Below are 10005 nucleotides of genomic sequence, written 5' to 3' on the forward strand. Positions count from 1 at the left end.
GAGATTGAGACAAACACGCTGTCCAATGGGGTTTGTGACACGCACACTCTGTCCAATGAGTCTTGTGACACACACACTGTCCAATGGGGATTATGACACACACGCTGTCCAATGGTTATTGTGACACACACGCTGTCCAATGGGGTTTGTGAAACACGCAATCATTCCAATGGGTCTTGTGACACACACGCTGTCCAATGGGGTTCGTGACACACAGGCTGTCCAATGGGGATTGTGAAACACAAGCTGTCCAATGGGGTTTGTGACACACACACGCTGTCCAATGGGGCTTATGACTACACACGCTGTCCAGTGGGGTTTGTGACACACACTCTAGCCAATGGGTTTTGTGACACACACGCTGTCCAGTGGGAATTGTGACAAACACGCTGTCCAAAGGGGTTTGTGACATACACACACTGTCCAACGGGGTTTATGACACACACACTGTCCAATGGGGTGTGTGACACACACACTCTATCCAATGGGATTTGTGACACACACATTTTCAAACGGGGTTTGTGACACACACGCTATACAATGGGGACTGTGACACACACACGCTGTCCATAGGGGTTTGTGACAAACACGCTGTCCAATTTAGATGTGACACACACACTATCCAATGGGTTTTGTAACACATACACTATCCAGTGGGTTTTGTGACACACACACTATGTCCAATGGATTTTGTAACACATACACTATCCAGTGGGTTTTGAGACACACAAACTATGTCCAATGGGTTTTGTGACACACACACTTTCTAATGGGGTTTGTGACACACACGCTGTCCTATGGGGTTTGTGACACAGACGCTGTCCAATGGGGATTGTGAAATACACACTATCCCATAGGGTTTGTGACACACACACGCTATCCAAAAGGTTTGTGAAACGCACAATTTCTAAAGGGGTTTGTGACACACACACGCTATCCAAAAGGGTTTGTGACACACAAACTTTCCAGTGGAGTTTGTGACATACACACTCTGTCCAATGGTATTCTGACAAACAAGCTGTACAATGGAGTTTGTGACACACACGCTGTCCATGGGGTTTGTGACAGACACACTGTCCAATGGGGAATGTGACACACACAGTCTGTCCAAAGGGGTTTGTGACACTCATGTTGTCCAATGGGGATTGTGACACACACACAGTCCAATGGGGATTGTGACACACACACTCTGTCCAATGGGGTTTGTGACAGACACGCTGTCCACGGGGTTTGTGACACTCACACTGTCAAATGGGGATTGTGACACACACACTCTGTCCAATGGGGTTTGTCACACACACGCTGTCAAATGGGGTTTGTGACACACACACTGTCCAATAGGGTTTGTCACACACACTCTGTCCAATGGGTTTTGTGACACACACGCTGTCCAGTGGGGATTGTGACAAACACGCTGTACAATGGGGTGTGTGACACACACCCCATTGTCCAATGGTCTTGTGACAAACAAGCTGTACAATGGAGTTTGTTACACACACACTCTATCCAATGCGGTTTGTGACACGTACTACTTTCCAATGGGGTTTGTGACACACAGGCTGTCCAAAGGGGTGTGTGACACACACACTCTGACCAGTGGGATTTGTGACACACACACTGTCCAATGGGGAATGTGACACACACACTGTCCAATGGGTATTGTGACACACACGCTGTCCAATCGGGTTCGTGACACACACGCTGTCCAATGGGGATTGTGACACACATACTGTCCAATGGGATTTGTGACACACACACTCTGTCCAATGGGGCTTGTGACAAACACGCAGTCCAATGGGATTCGTGACACACTCTGTCCAGTGGGTTTTGTCACACACATGCTGTCCAATGGGGTTTGTGACACACACAATGTCCAAAGGGGTTTGTCACACACACTCTGTCCAATGGGGTTCGTGACACAAACTCTTTCCAAAGGGGTTTTCACACACACTCTGTCCAAGCAGGTTCATGACACACACGTTGTCCAGTGGGTTTTGTGACACACACACTATGGCTAATGGGTTTTGTGACACACACGCTGTCCAATGGGGATTGTGACACAAACTCTGTCAAATGGATTTTGTTACACACACGCTGTCCAATGAGATTTGTGACACACACACTCTGTCCAATGGGTCTTGTGACACACAAACTGTCCAATAGGTGTTTGTCACACACACACTCTGTCCAATGGCATTTGTGACACACACGCTGTAAAATGGGGTTTGTGACACACACGCTATACAGTGGGGTTTGTCACACACACTCTGTCCAACGGTGATTGTGACACACACTCGCTGTCCAATGCGGTTTGTGACACACCCACCGTCCAGTGGGGTTTGTGACAGACACATATTCCTATGGGGGTTCTCACACACACTCTGTAAAATGGGGTTCGTGACACAAACTCTGTCTAGTGGGGTTTGTGAAACACACACTTTCTAATGGGGTTTGTGAGACACACGCTATCCAATGGGGTTTGTGACACACACACTTTCTAATGGGGTTTGTGACACACACGCTATACAATGGGTTTTGTGACACACACACAGTCCAATGGGGCTTGTGACACAGATGATGTACAATGCGGATTGTGACATACACACTGTCCAATGGTGTTTGTGACACGCATGCTGTCCAATGGGTTTTGTGACACACACACTGTCCGATGGGGTTTGTGACACACACACGCTACCCAATGGGGTTTGTGACACATACACTGTCCAGTGGGTTTTGTTACACACACACTGTGTCCAATGGGGTTTGTGACACACACAGTCTGTCCAATGCTGTTTGTGCCAAACACGATGTCCAATGTGGATTGTGACACACACGCTGTCCAACGGGGTTTGTGATACTCAGACTCTGTCCAATGTGTCTTGTGACACACACGGTGTCCAATGGGGTTCGTGACACACAAGCTGACCAATTCTGTTAGTTGCACACACACTGTTCAATGGTGTTTGTGACACGCATGCTGTCCAATGGGTTTTGTGACACACATTCTGTCCAATGGGCTTGTGACACACACGCTCTCCAATTGGGTTTGTTACACACACACATTCCAATGGGGTTTATAACACAGACACGCTGTCCAATGGGGTTTGTGCCACGCACACTGACCAATGGTGTTTGTGACACACACGCTGTCTAAAGGGGTTTGTGACACACACAGGCTGTCCAATGGGGTTTCTGACACACATGCTGTCCAAAGGAGATTGTGACACACACAGTCTGTCATATGGGTCTTGTGACACACACGCTTTTCAATGGGGTTTGTGACACACACTCTGTCCAATGGGTCTTGTGACACACACACTCTGTCCAATGGGTCTTGTGACACACACACTGTCCAATGGGGCTTGAGACACACACACAATTTCCAAAGGTGTTTGTGAAACTCCCGCTGTCCAATGGCGATGTTGACACAGATGCTGTACAATTTGGATTTTGACATACACACTGTCCAATAGGGTTTGTGACGCACACACACTATCCAAAGGGGTTTGTGACACACACACACACTGTCCAATGGTGTTTGTGAAACGCATGCTGTCCAATGGGTTTTGTGACACACACACTGTGTCCAGTGGGATTTCTGACACACACACTTTCCAATAGTTCTTGTTACACACATGCTGTCCAGTGGGGTTCGTGACACACACACTGTGTCCAATGGGGTTCGTGACACACACAATCTGTCCAATGGCGATTTTGAAACACACGCTGTCCAATTGGTTTTTCGACACACACACTCTGTCCAATGGGGTTTCTGACACACACAATCTGTCCAATGGTGTTTGTGACACACACGCTGTCAAATGGGGTTTGTGACACACACAGTCTGTCCAATGGGGTTTCTGACACACACTGTCCAATGGGATTTGTGACACACACTGTCCAATGGGGTTTCTGACACACACGCTGTCCAATGGAGATTGTGACACACATACGCTGTCCAATAGGGTTTGTGAGACACACGCTATCGAATGGGGTTTGTGACACACACACTTTCTAGGGGGGTTTGTGACACACACGCTATACAATGGGTTTTGTGACACACACACTGTCCAATGGTGTTTGTGAAACGCATGCTGTCCAATGGGTTTTGTGACACACACACTGTGTCCAATGGGGTTTCTGACACACACACTTTCCAATAGTTCTTGTTACACACACGCTGTCCAGTGGGGTTTGTGACACAGAGGCTGCCCAATGGGGATTGTGACATAAACACTGACAAATAGGGTTTGTGACACACACACGCTATCATATGTGCTTTGTGACTCGCACATTTTATAATGGTGTTTGTGACACAAACACTCTATCCAATGGGGTTTGTGACACACACACTTTCCAATGGGGTTTCTGACACACACGCTGTCCAATGGGGGATCGCGACACACACGCTGTCCAATAGGGTTTGTGACACAGACACTTTCCAATGGGGATGTTACACACAAAATGTGCAATTAGGATTGTGACACACACATGCTGTCCAATGGTGTTTGTGACATACACGATGTCCAATGGAGATTGTGACACACACATGCTGTCCAATGGTGTTTCTGACACACACACTGCCCAGTCGGTTTTGTGACACACACACTGTCCAGAGGGGTTTCTGAGACACACACTGTGCAGTGGGGTTTGTTACACAAACTCTGTCCAATGGGGACTGCGACACACACACGCTGTAAAATGGTTTTTCTGACACACACGCTGTCCAGACGGTTTTGTGACACACACACTGTCCAGGGGGGTTTGTGACACACACACTGTCCAATGGTGTTTGTGACACGCATGCTGTCCAATGGGTTTTGTGACACAAACTCTGTCCAATGAGCTTGTGACACACACGCTCACCAATGGGGTTTGTGACACACACACTGTCCAATGGTGTTTGTGACACATACGCTGTCAAATGGGGTTTGTGACACACACAGTCTGTCCAATGGGGTTTCTGACACACACGCTGTCCAATGGGATTTGTGACACACACTGTCCAATGGGGTTTCTGACACACACGCTGTCCAATGGAGATTGTGACACACATACGCTGTCCAATAGGGTTTGTGAGACACACGCTATCGAATGGGGTTTGTGACACACACGCTATCGAATGAGGTTTGTGACACACACACTTTCTAGGGGGGTTTGTGACACACACGCTATACAATGGGTTTTGTGACACACACACTGTCCAATGGGGCTTGTGACACACACACGATTTCCAATGGTGTTTGTGACACACCCGCTGTCCAATGGGTTTTGTGACACAGATGCTGTACAATGGGGATTGTGACATACACACTGTCCAATACGGTTTGCGTCACACACACGCTATCCAAAGGGGTTCGTGACATACTCACGCTGTCCAATGGTGTTTCTGACACGCATGCTGTCCAATGGGCTTTGTGACACACACACTGTCCGATAGTGTTTGTGACACACACTCGGTATCCAATGGGGTTTGTGACACATACACTGTCCAGTGTGTTTTGTTACACACACACTCTGTCCAATGGGGTTTGTGACACACTCACTTTGTCCAATGTGGTTTGTGACACACACAGTCTGTCCAATGGGGTTTGTGACACACACAATCTGTCCAATGGCGATTGTGACACCCACGCTGTCCAATGGGTTTTGCGACACACACAATCTGTCCAATGGGGATTTTGACACAAAGGCTGTCCAATGGGGTTTGTGACACACACAGTCTGTCCAATTTTGTTTGTGACACACACGCTGTCCAATGGGGATTGTGACACACACGCTGTCCAATGGGGTTTGTGACACACAGGCTCTGTGCAATGTGTCTTGTGACACACACGCTGTCCAATGAGGTTCGTGTCACACACGCTGTCCAGTGGAGTTTTTGACACACACACTGTCCAATGGGGTTTGTGACACACACACGCTATCCAGTGGTATTTGTGAAACACACATTTTCTAATGTGGTTTGTGACACACTCTCTATCCAATGGGTTCTGTGACACAGACACCGTCGAATGGAGATTGTGACACAGAGACGCTGTCCAATGGAGATTGTGACAAACACGCTGTCCAATGGTTTTTGTGACACACACACTCTGTCCAATGGGTCTTGTGACACACACGCTGTCTAATGTGGTTCGTGACACAAACGCTGTCCAGTGGGGTTTGTGACGCACACACTATTCAATAGGGTTTGTGACACACACACGCTGTTCCATGTTGTTTATTGCCGCGATTGAGAGACGGGGACGCAGCTTGATGCAAGCAATATGTCCGCTTTATTGTTTGGCAAACATACATTTATATAGTCTAAGGCACACATGTTTCATGCTGATTGGCTAATCACTTTAACAGACATTAAGCTAGCTAAGGCGGGAATGTTGGTCAGGCAGTGTTCGCATGGTAACAAGATCGTTATCTCGCAGTCACAAGCTGCCCCCCCGCTGCATGCAGGGCGTGGGCACTCCCACCGACCACAAGCTCACCACCTCCAAGTCGCGCCTCACAACTACCGCAACACTTAACTTTATTCACACAACAAACATACAGCAAACTAGCCTATTAACTCCAAATACAGAAAACTAACTTATCAACTCTAAATTCAGACAACCCACATCTCCCCCTTTTTGTTTTAATTAACTGACCCTTCCAAGGTCGGCGACCGACCAACTCGAGGACATCTTATTTCACTAACAGCTCCGTACTGGGGGTTTTCGTAATTTCTTTCTGATCTTTGTCCGCTCCTTGCTGCACAAGGAATATCTTGTTCATTGAAGCAGTTATTGATTTTTGCAAGCATTGTAACACACATGGGATTACTATTAATAAGGTACAAATCATTAAAAGAACAGAAACTCATTTGAATGTCTTTGGCGCATTCAATCTTAGAATATAAAATGTCCCCAGACCTTTGTGCTACAATTTTCCCCCAATCGTCAGAATAATAATCATACCGGGGTGAATATTCTGTTTCTCTACCTGTTATCAATAACACCTGAACTGTATTCCACTCAATTGTTAGGCAGTTATCACACCAGCGTCCTACTGTATGGCGATTTAGCCACTGTGATTTTCCACAATTAGCACAAATTCTACAAATCCACGGATTACATTTTTCACATTGGGGACATTTAAGCTCCCATTTGTTAACCTCTGGAACAGAGTTCATTTAATTATTGATCGGTAGTGTCTTCTATATCAGTCGCAGGATCAGGACCAGGAATGTCTTCAGGAGGCTGCTGCAGTGTCTCTCGAAAAGGTCTCACGTTTTTAGCTGGGATCCAGCGGGGACCTCTTTCTGTGGAAACACAAGCATAGCCTCTTCCCCACGTGACAAGGGGATAGGGTCCCATTATCTTACCTGTTTCGGGGTCCCGGATCAATACTGGCGGCTTAATCTTGGGTTCAAAAAGGGTGTTTATGCTAAAATGACGAACTACTGGAGGATTGCTGTTTAATAGGGAACAATTCAAAAAGTTAAAAACATACAAGGCTTTCTGTATTCGCTCCTCTGGTGTAGCGGCTCCTATTCCCCCTTTTTGTTTTAATAACAGACGTTTTAAGGTTTGGTGGGAACGTTCTATTAAAGCTTGTTCCGTAGGAGAGTGAGGGATACCTGTAACATGTGATATACCCCAAGAGGCAAAAAAGGTTGTTAAGGTTTTAGATACATATGCGGGGCCATTGTCAGTTTTAATTTGAGAGGGTACCCCTAAAGTAGCAAAAGCGCGCATTAGATGTTTTTGCACATCACGTGCTTTTTCTCCTATATGACAGGAGGCAAATAACATTCCCGAAAATGTATCAATAGAGCAATGAACAAACTTTAAACGGCCAAATTCAGCAAAATGAGTGACATCTGTTTGCCAGAGTTGAAGGCTCTGTAGCCCTCTGGGGTTGACTCCTTCTGCTATAGAAGGGAAAGAGTGCCTTTGACAATCAGGACACACCGCAATGATATTATGGGCTTGTTGTATAGTGAGGTCAAATTGACGCTTAAGGCTTGCAGCGTTTTGATGAAAAAAGGAGTGGCTGAGTCTAGCTTGCGCTAATCAATCTGGTAACACCTGCACCGGTAGCGTAAGCAAATCAGCCTGTCGGTTCCCTTCTGCAATAAAACCAGGTAGAGAAGTGTGAGATCGAACATGCATAATAAAATAAGGGTGAAGACGGGAGTTTAACAGAAAGATGAGTTCTTGTAACAAATTAAACAGTGCCGTATGAGAAACATCTCGTAGCACAGAAGTCTCTGCTCGGCTAACAATTCCTGCAACATAAGCAGAATCAGTGATTATATTGAGAGGAATAGACCATTTTCGAAACACTCGAACAACTGCAGACAATTCTACTATTTGAGGAGAACCCTGTACAGTCTCTACATCTGAGTTCCACTGTTCTCGATGATCATCCCACCAAAGGATAACAGACTTGTGAGATTTGCCAGACCCATCTGTGAATACAGTGAGGGCTTGTAAAGGCTGGTCACTCCGCTTTGGAATAGGTAAAAGGTGAAAATCAATGCTTAACAGTTTGTGAGAAGGCGGATGAGAAGTGAGTTGGCCTGCATAGCCAGTTAGAGCTATGCCTAGTGCATCTGATTGTTGTTGTAACCATTGCAGGTAAATACTTGTTACCGGCATACATATAAAGGGATAAAGTCCGTGCCCGCCAGGGTAAGTAATCGCTGTCGAGCCCTGATGATTAATGATGCAAACATCTCATGTTGGGTAGAAATCGTTTTTGTGGCTTGGTTAGGTAAAAAAATCCATTCAATGATCAGTAAAGGGTCCGTTTTCTGGCAGTCCCATTGGAAAATAAGTGCATGAGGCTGTCGAGCAGGGTTAAGGATGATTAATTGAAAAGGCAATTCCGGTTCCCATCGATGTGCTTGTCTGGAGGTAATCGCTGCCGCAGCTTTATGCAAGGAAGCTATGGCTTCAGGACTGAGACTTCGCGGAGCGTTTAAGTCCGAGCTTCCTTTAAGCATTTCAAATAAGGGACGAAGATCCGCATTAGTGATTCCTAACAATGGTCTGACCCAATTGATTGTACCCAGCAGTTTTTGCACGTCATGTAAATTCTTTATATTCGCCTGTATTTGTAAAGGTTGTGGAGCAATAGTCTGAGCTCTTATACGCCATCCTAAGTATTTCCAAGGTGGCACTTTTTGGATTTTTTCTGGTGCAATACAGAGGTCTGCTGATTTTACAGCAGCCACGACAAGGGCTACAGCTTCCTCCATGACTTCATGGTGTTGTGCTGCCACTAGAATGTCATCCACATAATGATATAACAATGCAGCAGGTTACTACAGTTCTGACAGGACTAAGTATTTTTGCTACATACCATTGGCATATTGTAGGGCTATTTTTCATTCCCTGCGGTAACACAACCCACTGGTAACTTTGTAAAGGAGCTTGCATGTTGACGCTAGGGACCGAAAAGGCAAATTTAGGAGCATCATCTGGATGCAATGGAATGTTGAAAAAACAATCTTTGAGGTCTATGATGGTTAAAGGCCAATCTCTAGGGATCATGGCGGGTGACGGAAGCCCAGGTTGCATGGCCCCCATGTCTTCCATAGCGTCATTAATTTTTCTGAGGTCATGGAGCAAGCGCCACTTGCCAGTCAGTTTTTTAATAACAAAAATAGGCGAGTTCCAAGGACTCGTAGAGGGTACAATATGTCCCATAGATAGTTGTTCATTAACTATTTCTTGGAGGGCGTGAAGTTTTTCCAGCGGCAGGGACCATTGATCAATCCAAATAGGAGTATCTGTTTTCCAAGTTAACTTTAGGGTTTCACACCCCTCAATGGCCCCACCTAAAAATGTGTCTGGATAGACATCCCCCACTGAGACAACACATCACGCCCCCACAAGACCATAGGTACTGGTAAGATAAACGGTTTGACAGAGGCAACTTGTCCTTCTGAATTTTGAACTTGTATTATTTCTGCGCTTTGGCGGCTAGCTCCATACCCCCCGATTCCTGCTAATGTCTGGG

Source organism: Columba livia, unplaced genomic scaffold (assembly GCF_036013475.1).
Source record: "Columba livia isolate bColLiv1 breed racing homer unplaced genomic scaffold, bColLiv1.pat.W.v2 Scaffold_105, whole genome shotgun sequence".
Lineage (NCBI taxonomy): Eukaryota > Metazoa > Chordata > Aves > Columbiformes > Columbidae > Columba > Columba livia.